The 16,380-nt window shown below is 47.5% G+C and overlaps 1 protein-coding gene across 2 annotated transcripts in view; it reads right to left on the minus strand.

Moving 5' to 3' along the window:
• LOC147689146 (Krueppel-like factor 8) overlaps positions 1–16,380 on the minus strand; it is a 664,854-nt gene that overhangs the window by 196,421 nt on the left and 452,053 nt on the right. The window lies entirely within an intron of this gene.

Below are 16,380 nucleotides of genomic sequence, written 5' to 3' on the forward strand. Positions count from 1 at the left end.
AACTTCTCTCTGTATGCTTTTGACTGTGTATAGCACTCTTTATCTCTTTTAAGTCAAGCAGTGCTACATACAAATATATATATCGTAGTTTGCCCACCAGCAAAAAATAGCACATGAGGTTATGCATTCACCAGCCCATTTCCCACTTATAATTTCCCCCCAAACAATCTTTTCTAGCATCCATTTTTCAAAAACGAAAGTGTTCCCTGGGCGGCCAGCCCTTCCTCTGAGAGGAAGGATTGAGAGAACCTGAGCCCAGGTCCAGCAGGCCCTTCCTGCTGGCTATGGTCCCTGTGATAATGCAACAACATTCCTCGTCATACAGTGGGGACGTATAGCTAGAGCTCTGAAGTATCTCACATCCACAGTCCTCTGTGTGGTTGGCACCACATTGAAGCAGAAAGGTCTTCTACAGATCACATCCCCTCTGAGATGTATTAACGGGCTAGGTTTTTCGAAATTGACTATAGGTGAAAGACAGGATAGTGAGCGCCTTCAACACTGAAAAGGCTGTAGTAATATTTTATGTAATTGATTTTAACGTTTCTAAATTAAAAAGTCTTGTGCCAAAGGTAGAGCTCTGCTCTGATCATATTATGACAAGAGGCATGAAGTCCCAGAAAAGTATATTTACTACAATGTATAGCTGGTACAGCTTCATATATGTATCCAAGGGGATCTTCCTGTGGTCAATTATTAAGATTGAAGACAAGGAACCCAGAGCAGATGAACCTAGAGCAGATGAACCCAGAGCGGATGAACCCAGAGCAGAGTAACCCAGAGCAGAGTAACCCAAAGCAGAGGAACACAGAGCAGATGACCCCAGAGCAGTTGAACCCAGTGCAGATGAACCCAGAGCAGAGGAACCCAGGGCAGATGAACCCAGAGCAGAGGAACCCAGAGCAGAGGAACCCAGAGCAGATGAACCCAGAGCAGATGAACCCAGAACAGATGAACCCAGAGCAGAGGAACCCAGAGCAGATGAACCCAAAGCAGAGGAACCCAGAGCAGAGGAACCCAGAGCAGAGGAACCCAGAGCAGAGGAACCCAGAGCAGATGAACCCAAAGCAGAGAATCCCAGTGCAGAGGAACCCAGAGCAGAGGAACCCAGTACAGATGAACCCAGTACAGATGAACCCAGAGCAGAGGAACCCAGAGCAGATGTACCCAGAGCAGAGAATCCCAGTGCAGAGGAACCCAGAGCAGAGGAACCCAGTACAGATGAACCCAGTACAGATGAACCCAGAGCAGAGGAACCCAGAGCAGAGGAACCCAGAGCAGAGAATCCCAGTGCAGAGGAACCCAGAGCAGAGGAACCCAGTACAGATGAACCCAGAGCAGAGGAAACCAGAGCAGAGGAACCCAGAGCAGATGAACCCAAAGCAGAGAATCCCAGTGCAGAGGAACCCAGAGCAGAGGAACCCAGTACAGATGAACCCAGTACAGATGAACCCAGTACAGATGAACCCAGTACAGATGAACCCAGTACAGATGAACCCAGTGCAGAGGAACCCAGAGCAGAGGAACCCAGTACAGATGAACCCAGTGCAGATGAACCCAGAGCAGAGGAACCCAGAGCAGAGGAACCCAGAGCAGATGAACCCAGAGCAGATGAACCCAGAGCAGAGAATCCCAGTTCAGAGGACCCCAGATCAGAGGAACCCAGTACAGATGAACCCAGAGCAGAGGAACCCAGTGCAGATGAACCCAGTACAGATGAACCCAGTACAGATGAACCCAGTGCAGATGAACCCAGAGCAGATTAACCCAGTACAGATGAACCCTGAGCAGAGGAACCCAGAGCAGAGGAACCCAGAGCAGAGGAACCCAGTACAGATGAACCCAGTACAGAGGAACCCAGTGCAGAGGAACCCAGAGCAGAGGAACCCAGAGCAGAGGAACCCAGTACAGATAAACCCAGTGCAGATAAACCCAGTACAGATGAACCCAGTACAGATGGACCAAGAGCAGATGAACCCAGAGCAGAGGAACCCTGAGCAGAGGAACCCTGAGCAGAGGAACCCCGTGCAGATGAACCCAGAGCAGATTAACCCAGTACAGATGAACCCTGAGCAGAGGAACCCAGAGCAGAGGAACCCAGAGCAGAGGAACCCAGTACAGATAACCCCAGTGCAGATAAACCCAGTACAGATGAACCCAGTACAGATGAACCAAGAGCAGATGAACCCAGAGCAGAGGAACCCTGAGCAGATGAACCCAGAGCAGATGAACCCAGTGCAGATGAACCCAGTGCAGATGAACCAAGAGCAGATGAACCCAGAGGAACCCAGAGCAGATGAACCAAGAGCAGATGAACCCAGAGCAGATGAACCCAGAGCAGATGAACCCAGAGCAGAGGAGCCCAGAGCAAAGGAGCCCAGAGCAGATGAACCCAGAGCAGATGAACCCAGAGCAGAGGAACCCAGAGCAGATGAACCCAGTGCAGATGAACCCAGAGCAGATGAACCAAGAGCAGATGAACCCAGAGGAACCCAGAGCAGATGAACCCAGAGCAGATGAACCAAGAGCAGATGAACCAAGAGCAGATGAACCCAGAGCAGATGAACCCAGAGCAGATGAACCCAGAGCAGATGAACCCAGTACAGATAAACCCAGTGCAGATAAACCCAGTACAGATGAACCCAGTACAGATGAACCAAGAGCAGCTGAACCCCGAGCAGAGGAACCCAGAGCAGATGAACCCAGAGCAGATGAACCCAGAGCAGATGAACCCAGTGCAGATGAACCCAGAGCAGATGAACCCAGAGCAGATGAACCCAGAGGAACCCAGAGCAGATGAACCCAGTGCAGATGAACCCAGAGCAGATGAACCCAGAGCAGATGAACCCAGAGCAGATGAACCCAGTGCAGATGAACCCAGAGCAGATGAACCCAGAGCAGAGCAGAGGAACCCAGAGCAGATGAACCCAGAGCAGATGAACCCAGAGCAGATGAACCCAGAGCAGATGAACCCAGAGCAGATGAACCCAGTGCAGATAAACCCAGTACAGAAGAACCAAGAGCAGATGAACCAAGAGCAGATGAACCCAGAGCAGATGAACCCAGAGCAGAGGAACCCAGAGCAGATGAACCCAGAGCAGATGAACCCAGAGCAGATGAACCCAGAGCTGAAGAACCCAGAGCAGATGAACCCAGAGCAGATGAACCCAGAGCAGATGAACCCAGAGCAGATGAACCCAGAACAGATGAACCCAGAACAGATGAACCCAGTACAGATAAACAGAGTGCAGATAAACCCAGTACAGATGAACCCAGTACAGATGAACCAAGAGCAGATGAACCCAGAGGAGATGAACCCAGAGCAGATGAACCCAGAGCAGATGAACCAAGAGCAGATGAACCCAGAGGAACCCAGAGCAGATGAACCCAGAGCAGATGAACCCAGTGCAGATGAACCCAGAGCAGATGAACCCAGAGCAGATGAACCCAGAGCAGATGAACCCAGAGCAGATGAACCTAGAGCAGATGAACCCAGTACAGATGAACCCAGTGCAGATGAATCCAGTGCAGATGACCCCAGAGCAGATGAACCCAGAGCAGATGAACCCAGAACAGATGAACCCAGAGCAGATGAACCCAGTGCAGATGGACCCAGTGCAGATGAACCCAGAGCAGATGAACCCAGAGCAGATGAACCTAGAGCAGATGAACCCAGTACAGATGAACCCAGTACAGATGAATCCAGTAAGATGACCCCAGAGCAGATGAACCCAGAGCAGATGAACCCAGTACAGATGAACCCAGAGCAGATGAACCCAGTACAGATGAACCCAGTACAGATGAACCCAGTGCAGATGAACCCAGTGCAGATGAACCCAGTGCAGATGAACCCAGAACAGATGAACCCAGAACAGATGAACCCAGAACAGATGAACCCAGAACAGATGAACCCAGAACAGATGAACCCAGAACAGATGAACCTAGTGTAGAGGAACCCAGTACAGATGAACCCAGAGCAGAGGAACCCAGTGCAGAGGAACCCAGTGCAGAGGAACCCAGTGCAGATGAACCCAGAGCAGATGAACCCAGAGCAGATGAACCCAGAGCAGATGAACCCAGAGCAGAGCGACCCAGTGCAGATGAACCCAGAGCAGATGAACCCAGAGCAGAGGAACTCAGTGCAGAGGAACCCAGAGCAGAGGAACCCAGTGCAGAGGAACCCAGTGCAGAGGAACCCAGTACAGATGAACCCAGTGCAGATGAACCCAGAGCAGATGAACCCAGTGCAGAGGAGCTCAGAGCAGAGGAACCCAGAGCAGATGAACCCAGTGCAGATAAACCCAGTACAGATGAACCAAGTGCAGATGAACCCAGAGCAGACAAACCCTGTACAGACGAACCCAGAGCAATTGAACCCAGAGCAGATGAACCCAAAGCAGATGAACCCAGAGCAGAGGAACCCAGAGCAGAGGAACCCAGAGCAGAGGAACACAGAGCAGAGGAACACAGAGCAGAGGAACACAGAGCAGAGGAACACAGAGCAGAGGAACCCAGTGCAGAGGAACCCAGTACAGATGAACCCAGTGCAGAGGAATCCAGAGCAGAGGAACCCAGAGCAGATGAACCCAGTGCAGAGGAGCCCAGAGCAGAGGAACCCAGAGCAGATGAACCCAGTGCAGATAAACCCAGTACAGATAAACCCAGTACAGATGAACCCAGTACAGATGAACCAAGGGCAGATAAACCCAGAGCAGACGAACCCTGTACAGACGAACCCAGAGCAGTTGAACCCAGTGCAGTTGAACCCAGTGCAGATGAACCCAGTGCAGATGAACCCAGAGCAGAGGAACCCAGAGCAGATGAACCCAGAGCAGATGAACCCAGAGCAGAATAACCCAGTGCAGATGAACCCAGAGCAGAGGAACACAGAGCAGAGGAACACAGAGCAGATGAACCCAGAGCGGATGAACCCAGTGCAGATGAACCCAGTGCAGATGAACCCAGAGCAGAATAACCCAGAGCAGAATAACCCAGAGCAGATGAACCCAGTGCAGATGAACCCAGTACAGATGAACCAAGTGCAGATGAACCAAGTGCAGATGAACCCAGAGCAGATGAACCCAGAGCAGATGAACCCAGTGCAGATGAACCCAGTGCAGATGAACCCAGTGCAGATGAACCCAGAGCAGACAAACCCTGTACAGATGACCCCAGAGCAGTTGAACCCAGTGCAGATGAACCCAGAGTAGATGAACCCAGAGCAGATGAACCCAGAGCAGGCGTGTAACAAAGTTTGGGACGACTGTGACCGATCAAGGCAAAGGTTTCTTCTTGACACTTTGTGGAGAAGAATTGGGAGGGTGGCAGCGAATTACTCATACCTGGTGTCCTTGACAAGATTGCTATTCTTTGGAATCTCATTTAATAAGAGAAATGGTGTGCAGCGGGGAAGCATACAGGTATCATGGAGATTACTCAGACCACCGAGCCCAACACAGGTCAACAGATACCCTCCCACAAAAGAAACCCGGAGCAGCAGAGACACACTTTATTTTATCTCATTTATTTATTCTTTTTGTAGTTGTATACCGAGCAAACTCGACCGGAAGGTATTGGGGCATTCTCATGTGCACCAGTTGCGTTATACAAGGTCACATTATTTTTTGTTGTCGTGTGGAGACTAAGGCCCGATTTTAATGTTGGTGGTAAGCATACACCATTGCAACGGTGACCGAGTGAGCTTACCGTCAACATGATGGCCTGCCCACCGTATGTATTAGAGGGCAGACCATAGTTTTACCACGCCAGAGTGTACTTCATCTCCGCAGTGGCCAAACTGCACCAATGGCCCAACAGTCCATGGGCCATCGTAAAATTGGCTATATGTCTGTCCACCCATTTAGGAAAGGAGGACATATAGCTGTTTTTTACTGCCCATCACCACCAGGCAAACCTTGGTGGTAATTGGCATTTAAGAACAAAGAATGCCCCCCACGGCCAAGGGGCCATTTTATCTTCAAAATGAAAATTCTGCTTCTGGATTTTTCCTTTTGAAAAAAAAAATAAAACCAGTTTAACATAGTAACGGAGCCCTGCACCAAACTGCAAAAACAATTGACAGGAGCCGTGACGGTGGATCCTGGCAATGATTTAAGAAAAGACCGCCAGCCTGGCGGTCATATCATAATTTGGCACACAGAGGTACAGTCAAGGCTACGCAGTAAATTACCCTGACTGGAAAACCTCCGCCCACCTAAAATATCAATCAGCCCCTAAGTGATTTGCTCAGAATCACATGATGTTGATCCGACTCCAAGACTCAACCTGGTTCACCGTTTCCAAAGTCGGCAGCTCTGGCCGTAACACCATATCCTCTTCACGTTCATGTTTGTATCAAAAATCTATAAAATAACAGATAAAACTGACACCAAGGAAAGACAGATCTAAGATTTATAAAAAATGTATGCTAAAAATGACCTAATGTTGCAACAATACTAATTAACCACAGCAAACAGTAGAAGAGCTAATCTGCTCCTCTCTCTTCTGTTTCACATCACATCTATGAGAAAAAGCCAACAGCATAATAAAAAAAGACAGATTTGAGATAGCGAGGACATAACAATGAGCAAGCCTGCATTGTATAAAACAGCATGGTCTCAAAGCAGAATTAATGGCCCTCACATCAGAAAACACACTATTTGGCTTTTCAGACCTATCAATACTGTCCATCAGAAGAAACAGGCAGCAAGTAGACTTTGAGTCGACATAATGACCAGAAAATGATGGAATGTAAAGTGAAAGTCAAATGAAGTCTGGGTCTACCAGTCTTAAATATCTGTAGACATGACCCACAAGATGGTTTCACCAATATTGTGGCTCTGCCTGCTTGCTGTTCTCGGTGCTATAATATTCTATAATATTTATTTATTGTTCTGTTTGACCACCGGCCAGTGCTTATAACATAGACCTGGCCTCCCTAAGGCAATGTATTTATATTCTATGTTCCAGTCAAATGATCTCAGCCTTTTAACATCCAATGTAATGTCACCCTTTACAATCAGCCTTGTAATACCCACCTGTACATTACGCCAACACGATGCCCACCTGAGCAAGAGTGCAATAGCTATGTGGTCAGATATGTAATTGAATACAATACCTACCTGCATTATATACGTTGATGCCAACAGTGGGAGTCTTAATAATATGTGTGAATATCAGTCCTTACCATGCAGGCATTTAGTGGTACATTACAATGTATTTAATACAACGTGTTGACCATTACAATTCCTAGTTTTACCTCGTTTCACTGCTACCACGAAAAGCTACTGGTAAGTATTGAGATATATATATATATATATTTATATATTGTTTTCTCTCCTCCGTATCTCAAGTACAAGGCTGACACTGCAATAGCTGGTTCAAAATTCATTTATTGAAGCCAACTGAGTTATCAGCACGTTTCGGCTCTAACAACCAGTCTTGTTCATGATAACAGACACCTTTCATTTGTGTTCCATATATATTGTTAAACCCCTCCCCTGTCACCAGTGAGTTAAACACTAAGAAAGTACCAGTATGACTATTATGGCCGCCATCTTGAATACCTTAATACCCAATGCTGCTACCTATTTGGATCGTACTGTCATTCATCATAATGAAACTTGAAAAAGGGTGGGCCAAAAACATGTTTTCTCCATTTGTTTTTCCGAACAGCGATACCGCAAAAAACTGCTGAACTGAATTACACCAAATTTGGCAGCAAGCTAGATCTTGATCCAGAAAGAGTGCTTTTTGTGATTTGGTGAAAATCCGTTTAGTAGTTTTTGAGAAATTAAGGCTAAAAAATATTTATATATTTCATGGAGCAGAGGACCCACGGGCCGGCATACCTCGAGATAAGATCTGCAAGATCAACAAAGATTAGGCCACAGCTATCTTAGGACTCAGGATTCAGTCCTTTGTAAAAAAAAACATTTAAAAAAAATATAAGGAGGCAGGGTAGGAATACTCTGCCCCCTAAGTATCCGCTAACTGCTCCCAGGCCTTATAATAGGTACTACTGATGTACCTACCTACCTTCGCTCAAACTTTTTAAATGTCGCCACTTACCCTCTGACTGTGACCTGAGGATGCAAGTCTATGCAGGATAATTAGTCTAACTTAGGCCAAAGTTAATGCGCAGACCCAGACAACAAAATAATTATACTTTCTTCACTGCAACACCATTAAACGGATTGGCCTTCTTTTCTTGAAATGACGACTAAAATAACATTTTGAACATATTCTACTTTGTTTATAATCAACATGAGTCTATTTAGTTTACAAAAGCATCACCCAGGTCCTGTTTGTTTTTGGTGGCGCTGGACAGTTATATGGCACATCTGTGTAAAGAAGGAGAGGGCAAATATTCCTTCCTGCCTTTGGGCATCAGTACGCAGTTTCCTAAATCGGGGTCCTGTTTGTTATTATACATATTTTAAAACGACAGAGCTTGTCTTATGCCACGTGTTCAATTACTACTAGGTTAAAGCTCAAATCATGGCCACCTTGACAAGAAGAAAGGGCAAACGGAAAATGCCCAAACTCCAATCATTAGTCAAGATCACAAAGATGGGAAGATGGAAATAAAGACAAACCCTCTTCCTCTGGGAATTATTATTATTATTTTGAGATTTGTAAAGCGCCTGGTGACCCGAAGGCATCCCCGCGCTATAATACTGTAAAATCCAGGACAGGCGAGAACCAGGTACTATTTGGGGAAGAGGAGGGTTTTAAGTTTTTTGCGGAACATCGTGTGGCTAGGTTCCAGACGCAGCAGACGGGGAAGTGCGTTCCATGTGGAGGAGGCCTTAACCGAGAAGCGGCGTCCACCGGTGCGCGCCTTCTTGAATCTTGGGACTGTGGCCAGGTGTTCGTTGTCCGAGCGGAGGTTTCTGTGGGCTTTATAAGGTGTGATCATATCTTTGAGGGTGGCAGGTCCAACCCCATTGATGAGTTTGTGCGTGATGCACATGGCCTTAAACTCCACTCGCTGGCGGACCGGAAGCCAGTGCAGAGATTTGAGGGCCGGTGTGGTATGGGCTCTGGGGGGAAGTTTGAGAATGAGTCTCGCCGCGGCATTTTGTACGCGCTGAAGTTTGGTCAGGGTGGCTTCAGGAGCACCGAGGTATGCGGCATTGCCGTAGTCCAGGCGTGCTAATATGAGCCCTTGCACCAGAAGTTTCCTGGACAGGGGGGGCAGGAGGGGGAGGATCTTCCGAATTGAGCGGAGAAGACCATAGCATGTGCCCGCGGTTTTAACTGCCTGGGTCTTCAAGGAAAGGTCCTGCTCCAACCAGAAGCCCAGTGTTTTAATTTCTGTCTTGGGCGTGGGGATATCACCGAAGGAGTCTGGCCAGGCTGAGGGAGGGACAGAAGACCATTTGTTGCCCAGCAACATGATTTCTGTTTTTGTCCCGTTCAGTTTCAGCGCGGATTCACACATCCAGGTATGTATGTCTTGCAGGCAGTTAAGTAATATTTCAGGGTTCTTGTCCAACTGGGACAGGGAGACGACGAGTTGTGTGTCGTCGGCGTAATTGACTATTTTAATCCCATAGCGGGTAACCACATCCTCCAGCGGGGCCATATAGACATTAAACAGGGTGGGACTGAGCGATGACCCCTGGGGCACACCACGCGTGAGCGGGAGGGGGTCTGATCGGGTCTGATCGGGAGTTACCGTCCCACACCTGAAATGAGCGTCCCGTGAGGAAGGATTTGATCCAAGCATGTGCAGCTCCCACAACTCCTGCCTTGGCCAGGCGGTGGAGAAGAACACGGTGGTCCACCGTGTCGAATGCGGCACTGAGGTCCAGGAGGATCACTGCCACTGATCCTCCTGAATCCAGGATGCACCTAGTCTCCTCGATGACGGAGAGGAGTGCGGTGTCTGTGCCGTGGCCTGGCCGGAATCCGGTTTGTGACTGCCCACTCGAATCCAGGGCAGGGCTCGAAGACATAGCAAACAGACTGTCCTGCTAATAAGAGGCTCCCTGGCATGATCTGGCAGGGTCACTGAACGCCTGCACAATGCCACATGGTGGCAATATTTTAAGGTCCTCCATTGCTCAGGGATTGGACGACAGCCTCTCAAAGATGGCAAAAGGAATGAATACCTGAAAGGCGTTGCAACTGAACAGCTGATCAGAACGTGCCAATCAAAAGTAAGCTGAAAGGAGTAGGCAGGACTTGCAAGCAGGTAAAAGGGAGAGAATGACAGCACAGTCCATTAAAACACCCTTCATCCACAAAGATACAGCAAAAGACAAAGAAGGTGCAAAGTCTCACCACCTGGTGCACCCTGAACATCTAAAACCTGGTACCCATACCCCAAAAAGGGGCACAACTTAGAAGCAAGGAGGCAGTTCTGCTGAGACCTGCCTAACTACAAAAGAGTCTGGGTTCACATGCCACTTATAATTGTTAAAGGACAACGTCATTTCAGGGCACCCTCCAATCCAAAAAATGATTTGTTCCACCATCTTGAATTGTTACCGGCCCATTTACAATCATTACCCTTTCTGCTATCTTGGAGCAGTGCGCTGTGCCTACAGTGTTTCCCCAGAGAGGCAACCCTTCTCTCTCTCATCCAAAAACACTCGAGCAGGGGGGCATGAATCCCCACATCAACAGCTTAAGTGGAGGCTGGGGCCCGGGAGTGAAGGTTTGGCATGGTGTTGAATTCTCCTTTGACTTGGACCATGAACAGCAGCTCTTGCAATGAAAGGCAGTGAGGGGGTATTGGGGAGAAGGGTGTGGGGGGAGGGAGCAGTATAAAGAAGGATCCAAAGATGGATGGGTGGATTCAGAGATGTGTGGCTATTTTATTTATTTATTATTTATTTGTTTACATTTGTATAGCGCACAGCTACCCAACAAAGGGTTTCCCGGCGCAGCAGATCCCAATAGCAATGCAGTTACAGAAAACTAGTTGTTAAAGAGCCATGTTTTTAAGGCTTTCCTGAATTTGATGTAATTCGGCTCAGACCGCAGTGTATGTGGCATTGAATTCCAAAGAGAAGGTCCTAGGAGTGAAAAGGACTTGCCACCCATACGTGACAGTTTGATCCTAGGAATTTCAAAATGATTTGCTGTGGAAGACCGGAGAGATCTGGAAGGACGGTAGGGGCGCACCAGATTTTGCAGGTATTTTGGAGCGGTATTGGTGGAGATCCTGTGCATAAAGCATAGGGATTTAAATGTAACTCGGTTTTCAATTTTTAGCCAGTGTAACTTCCTGATATATTTAGTGGTTGGAGTAAAGATGGGAATTTTGCAGAGTAGTCTGGCTGCTGCATTTTGCACTGATTGTAACCGGCGGACAGAGACTTTGTTCGCCCCCAGGTACAAAACGTTGCCATAATCTAGCCTGGATGTTATTAGGGCATTGACAACTGTTTTCTTGGTGTTTTCAGGCAGCATCCAACAGATCTTTTTTAGCCATTTTAAAATGGCGAAGCAGGTGGCTGAAGTCTTTACCGCTTGCTGGTGTAGACTGAGTGAGTCGTCAATAATGACGCCCAAGTTGCGAGCATGAGTGACAGGGTTGGGGGGGGTGCCCATTTCAGTTGGCCAGTGTTGGGGTCCCCAGAGTTCTTTATTTTTGCCCAACACGATTAACTCGGTTTTTTCGCCGTTTAATTTTAGGAAGTTTTTTTGCATCCATTCAGCGATTTTTCTAAGTCCGAGTTGTAGGGAAGAGGAATTGTCAGAGTCTGCAGCTGATAAAGAAAAGAACAGCTGGGAATCATCAGCATAAGAAAACATTAAAAGCCCTGTTTCCTCCACTATCTTGGCCAGGGGACTCATATACACGTTAAAAATCAGCGGGCTAAGAATGGAGCCCTGTGGAACGCCGTGTTTAAATGTCATGATATCGGAGCAGGCAGTTTGTGAGAAGACCTGGAATGTGCGGTTTTCCAATAATGATCTAATCCAGTTGAGAGCCGCCCCACGGATGCCCAGAGAGTGGAGTGTCTGGTCGAGGACCGCATGCGACACGGTGTCGAATGCCGCGCTGAGGTCGAGTAGCAAAAGTGCCACTGTTTCGCCCTTGTCCACCATGCAACGGATGTTTTCGGTTACCCCCAGTAGGGTGGTCTCTGTGGAAAAGCCTGCACGAAATCCCGACTGGTGGGATGGTAACAGGTCATGAGTGGCAATGAAATCAGTAAGGCAACGATGTACATGCTTCTCCAATATTTTTGCAAAGGTGGGCAGCAAGGATATTGGGCGGAAGTTAGCTGGCAAATTGGGGTCAGCGCCAGCTTTCTTCAGAAGCGGATGAATCATTGCATGCTTTCATTCACTGGGTACACATTGTTCCAGTAGCGTAGCATTGAGAAGATCAGTAATAGTCATCAAAACATTGCTGTTAAGTTGCTTTAGGACTGAGCATGGCAATGGGTCTTTGGGTGAGCCAGATTTAATAGTTTTTAGCAGCCTTTGAACCATATCAGGATTCAGCAAGGGCCACCTATCAAGTGTAACAGAAGATTAGGATGAATGGGTGGGTGGATGGATGGAGGGACGCATGAAGAAATAGGAGTACTGGGAAAAGGATAGAGGTAGAGACAGATGCAGAGAAGAGTGGATGATAGAGAATGATGAATAGAATGATGGATGGAAGGATGGATGTGTGGATGCATGGTAAGAAGGAAGAGTGCATAGATTAAAAAAAGATGGCCCCAAAACACATGGCGAATCCCTTCTCCCTCTTAGCTATGCCACTGCCTCTGCGTTGATCTACGATGGCCAAGTCTCCAAGAACCTCAGAGTGAACCACGGAGCCAAGTCCAATGGGCACCGCTGAACAACCTTCTAAGCTGAAGCTTTTTACAGAGGACCCATCACCCAGGAACTGGTCCTTGCACACAGAACAATGAATGAAACAGGCCCACCTGCAAGGGCATGGTGGGCCCAGAGATACTTGAAACAAAACTGTTGGAAGTCATACACAGATTAATGTGAACTGCAAGATCACCAATCCCTAAACCCATCACCTCTGGTATTAGTGGATGCCCGGGTTGAGGAAGGTGATAGTAGTGGGGGGGGTGCGGGGGGGGGAGAGGGTGTGGGGGAGGTGAGAGGACAGACACATCACTCTTAATGTCCATCCAGAAGTACCCAGGGCCAAAAGGCAGACCATTTGAAAGGAAGATTTTAGCCATCAAAGCCCTGGAAAAAGCATTGGTTGCCCACAGTAGAGAGAGGAGTAGAGACCAGGAAGTAGGAGGACACGTGCAGCAAGAGGAGATTGGAAGAAAGGAGGTCTAACTCTTCAGAGCTTGAAGGGTTAGACCTCTGTTGTGCAAAGACATTCCCTCGCCCGGACTTGAGCCTGAGAGCCAGACATCCCTGGCTTACGCGTCACAACTGGACATCCCAAGTGTAAAGGGGACTGGACGCGACAGCACTCACTAAAGGGGTGATGATGCTCCCAGCAGGGGGTGTGGAGTCAGGTGGAATAGAAGCTTTAGGTTGAAGCAAAATGAAGGTGCAAAAGAAGTCAGGGTCACCAATTCTTCTCTGCAGCAAGGATAACTAGATTGGTCGCGTGCCATGGTCCGTGATCGTGCTTGTAGCCCTTGCTCCACTAAGACCAGATATCACCTCTTCCTATTCGCCATCTTCAAACAAGTAAACCAGGCTTTAGTCGAAATCGAATACCCTTAATCCAGTTTCTTGAATAAACTCATATATTTTGCTGTTTGGAGAACGGCTTCTATCCCGGGCTCGCTCTCACCACAGATTTAACTAATTTAGCCTGAGTTCGTCTGTAAGGTGTGGTTAGGTGAAGTCATACTGAGGCGATGAGTCAGGTTACGTAAAGTATCAAAAAAGTTAAAAACAGGAGTCCTCTGAAATGTGTACAATCTGAAATATGGCAAATGGTCCCAATCTGAGTAAACGAAGGGGATGTGTCTGCCTGCGGTTTTGTTCGACAATCGTCTTTCCCGCTTGACAACATTGTGTAATTCTAGACAAGTATTTGAAAGTTTTTCTTCGTTATCACATATGAGCGCACCTTCAAATACCCGAGGATGTGTGGTGTGTTTGGTTTATTACTATAATTTTGTATTGTGTATATTAAGGATGATGGGTGGTGTGTTAGATTTAATACTATAATTTTGTGTTGCGGATTATAAGGATGATGTGTGGTGTGTTTGATTTAATATTATTATTGTGTGTTGTGTATAATAAGGGCATAGGCCACGTACAGGGTACACAAGCTCAATGTCTTGCCTCTTAGTTCGCTAGAGGAAGGGTACCAGTGTTTCTATGGAATATGTGACGTTACAACGCATGCCTTTACATCGCATGCCATTGCAATGCCAACCTTTAGCCCGACTTTCTGTCGGGGGAGGGGCGCTGGAAGTTGGAATAGATTAATCTTCTTTTCCAACTCCAGTGTGTGCAACAGTAGGAGTTAAATCCATCACCTCCTACCCACAGCTGCACACCTTTTTTGTTGCAACGGCATGCGATGTAATGGCATGCATAGGAACGGTTGAGTAGTAAAGGCTGTTTACCGTTTCTATGCTCACGTTTAAAAAAGTTTTTTTTAGTTTTTTTTGTAAAAGCCTCTCAATGCAGGGATACTAAGATGGAACCTTTCTGCATGCTGGAGGAATAAACTTTTTTTATTTTATTCTGAAGAGACGTTTTCATATTTTTACTGGCTATCTCCTGCTGGATTTACATGATGAATATTCTGAAGGCTCGGCTCGTGCACGGGCTCTAGAGCCAAGCCAGACCCTTGGCTCAGCTCTGGATGGGATCTGGCTCCCACCTCTAATGCATGGATGTCATTTAGGGGCTGACAGAGGTCGCTGCTGTGACCCCTGGCTTGCCCTTTGCGACCCCTGGCCTCAGAGGTGGCAGATTTTGTGCCAGGAACACAGAGGCAGCTGGGAGCTCCACTCTCTTTATTTTCTGTCAATTTTTAATTACGCTATTAGTGAATAAATAAAATATAATATTCACTAATAGTGTAATAAAAATGGAGTACAATAAGCTGGAAAGTACCCTCCCATGGCAGCTGAGCTAAGTAAACAATGCTTTTAAATGTATGTTGTGTGCATGCTTGCAGGTGAGAGTGTGTTTAAGCATGAGAGAGTGCATGTGTGACTTTGTGTGTATGTGCAAGTATGTGAGTGTGATTGAAACTAGAGGTCAAACGGTCTGTGATGTCACTTCCGCTACCTCTCCATTTCGGTAAAGTGACGTCCATGCTCTGAAGGTGCTCTCCTTCTGCTCAACAGCATGTTTATGCATACAAGCAGGGCTAGATTAACCCCTTGTGTGCGGCGTGAATTTTTGCGCTGTTTAGGGATTTAAATAAGTGGGCGGGATTCGGACAGCCAGGGGCGGTCCTCCGCACATGCCCACCGAGACGCGTGACGGCTCCCGGCTGTCACGCGCACACAAGGGGTTAAACATGAGGGGCAACAATTAAACAAACTCCCTGTGAGCCAAAGTCCTGGGGCAAATTCAGTGATGCTCAGCCCACCTTGCCCTGAAAGTACTCTGACAGGCAAGCCCAACATTTGCATGTAGGAACATTCATTCCTTGCTGTTGAGGAGGATGCTACTGACTCACATTCTGCAGTGCTGGATAATGGAGTGAATTCTTTTTTAGAGCTCCCTATCAAACTTCTGGTTTTCAGACAATGTATGCATTCAGCTGCCACAAATAAATGTACTGTTTTCCAGGGGTAAATGTGGAGAAGTGTGGCTCACTGGTTAGAGCAGGCAGACCCTGAAGCAGAGGTCAGACCCCGGACCAGGGTTCAATTCCCGACGCGGCAGGGTCTTGAGCTCAAATGTCCATGGACTCGATAGCTTTCACCTTGGGGATGCCCTGTAGGGGCTATCTCACAGGGAAAAACCAGGACGGGTTCCCAAGGCAAGCGCGGAGATACCCCTTCGGGGGTCGATTCTGGCGCTATATAAGAAATATAATAATAATAATAATAATAAATTCAGCCAGGGTTGGATTGGGATTAAAAGATCGGCCCGGGCACGCAAAAAAAAAAAGTGGCCCACATTTGCATATTGCCTTTCTGCAAAACACTGCTTCAGTGAAATTGTATTAAAAAAAGGGGGGGTGCACGGATTAGTTTACACTGGTGAAACACACTTTTGCTCAGGCCCTCTGCCCCCACTCAATATGCATATAATAATGGGCCGGCCCAGAGATAGAAAGGGAGCGACACCTCTGCCTGTTTATAAAAGGGAGGTAATGGATGCTCATTTACCTCCAGAAAGGCCCTCAGGCAGGGCCGGACTGGCAAACGGGCAGTTTGGAATACTGCTGAGCTGCTGGAAGATTTTACTGCGGTGGGGGCTGATTTCGTACATGGAGACCTGTGTGTA

The sequence above is a fragment of the Lissotriton vulgaris genome, chromosome 10 (genome assembly GCF_964263255.1).
Source record: "Lissotriton vulgaris chromosome 10, aLisVul1.2, whole genome shotgun sequence".
In the NCBI taxonomy this organism is placed as follows: domain Eukaryota; kingdom Metazoa; phylum Chordata; class Amphibia; order Caudata; family Salamandridae; genus Lissotriton; species Lissotriton vulgaris.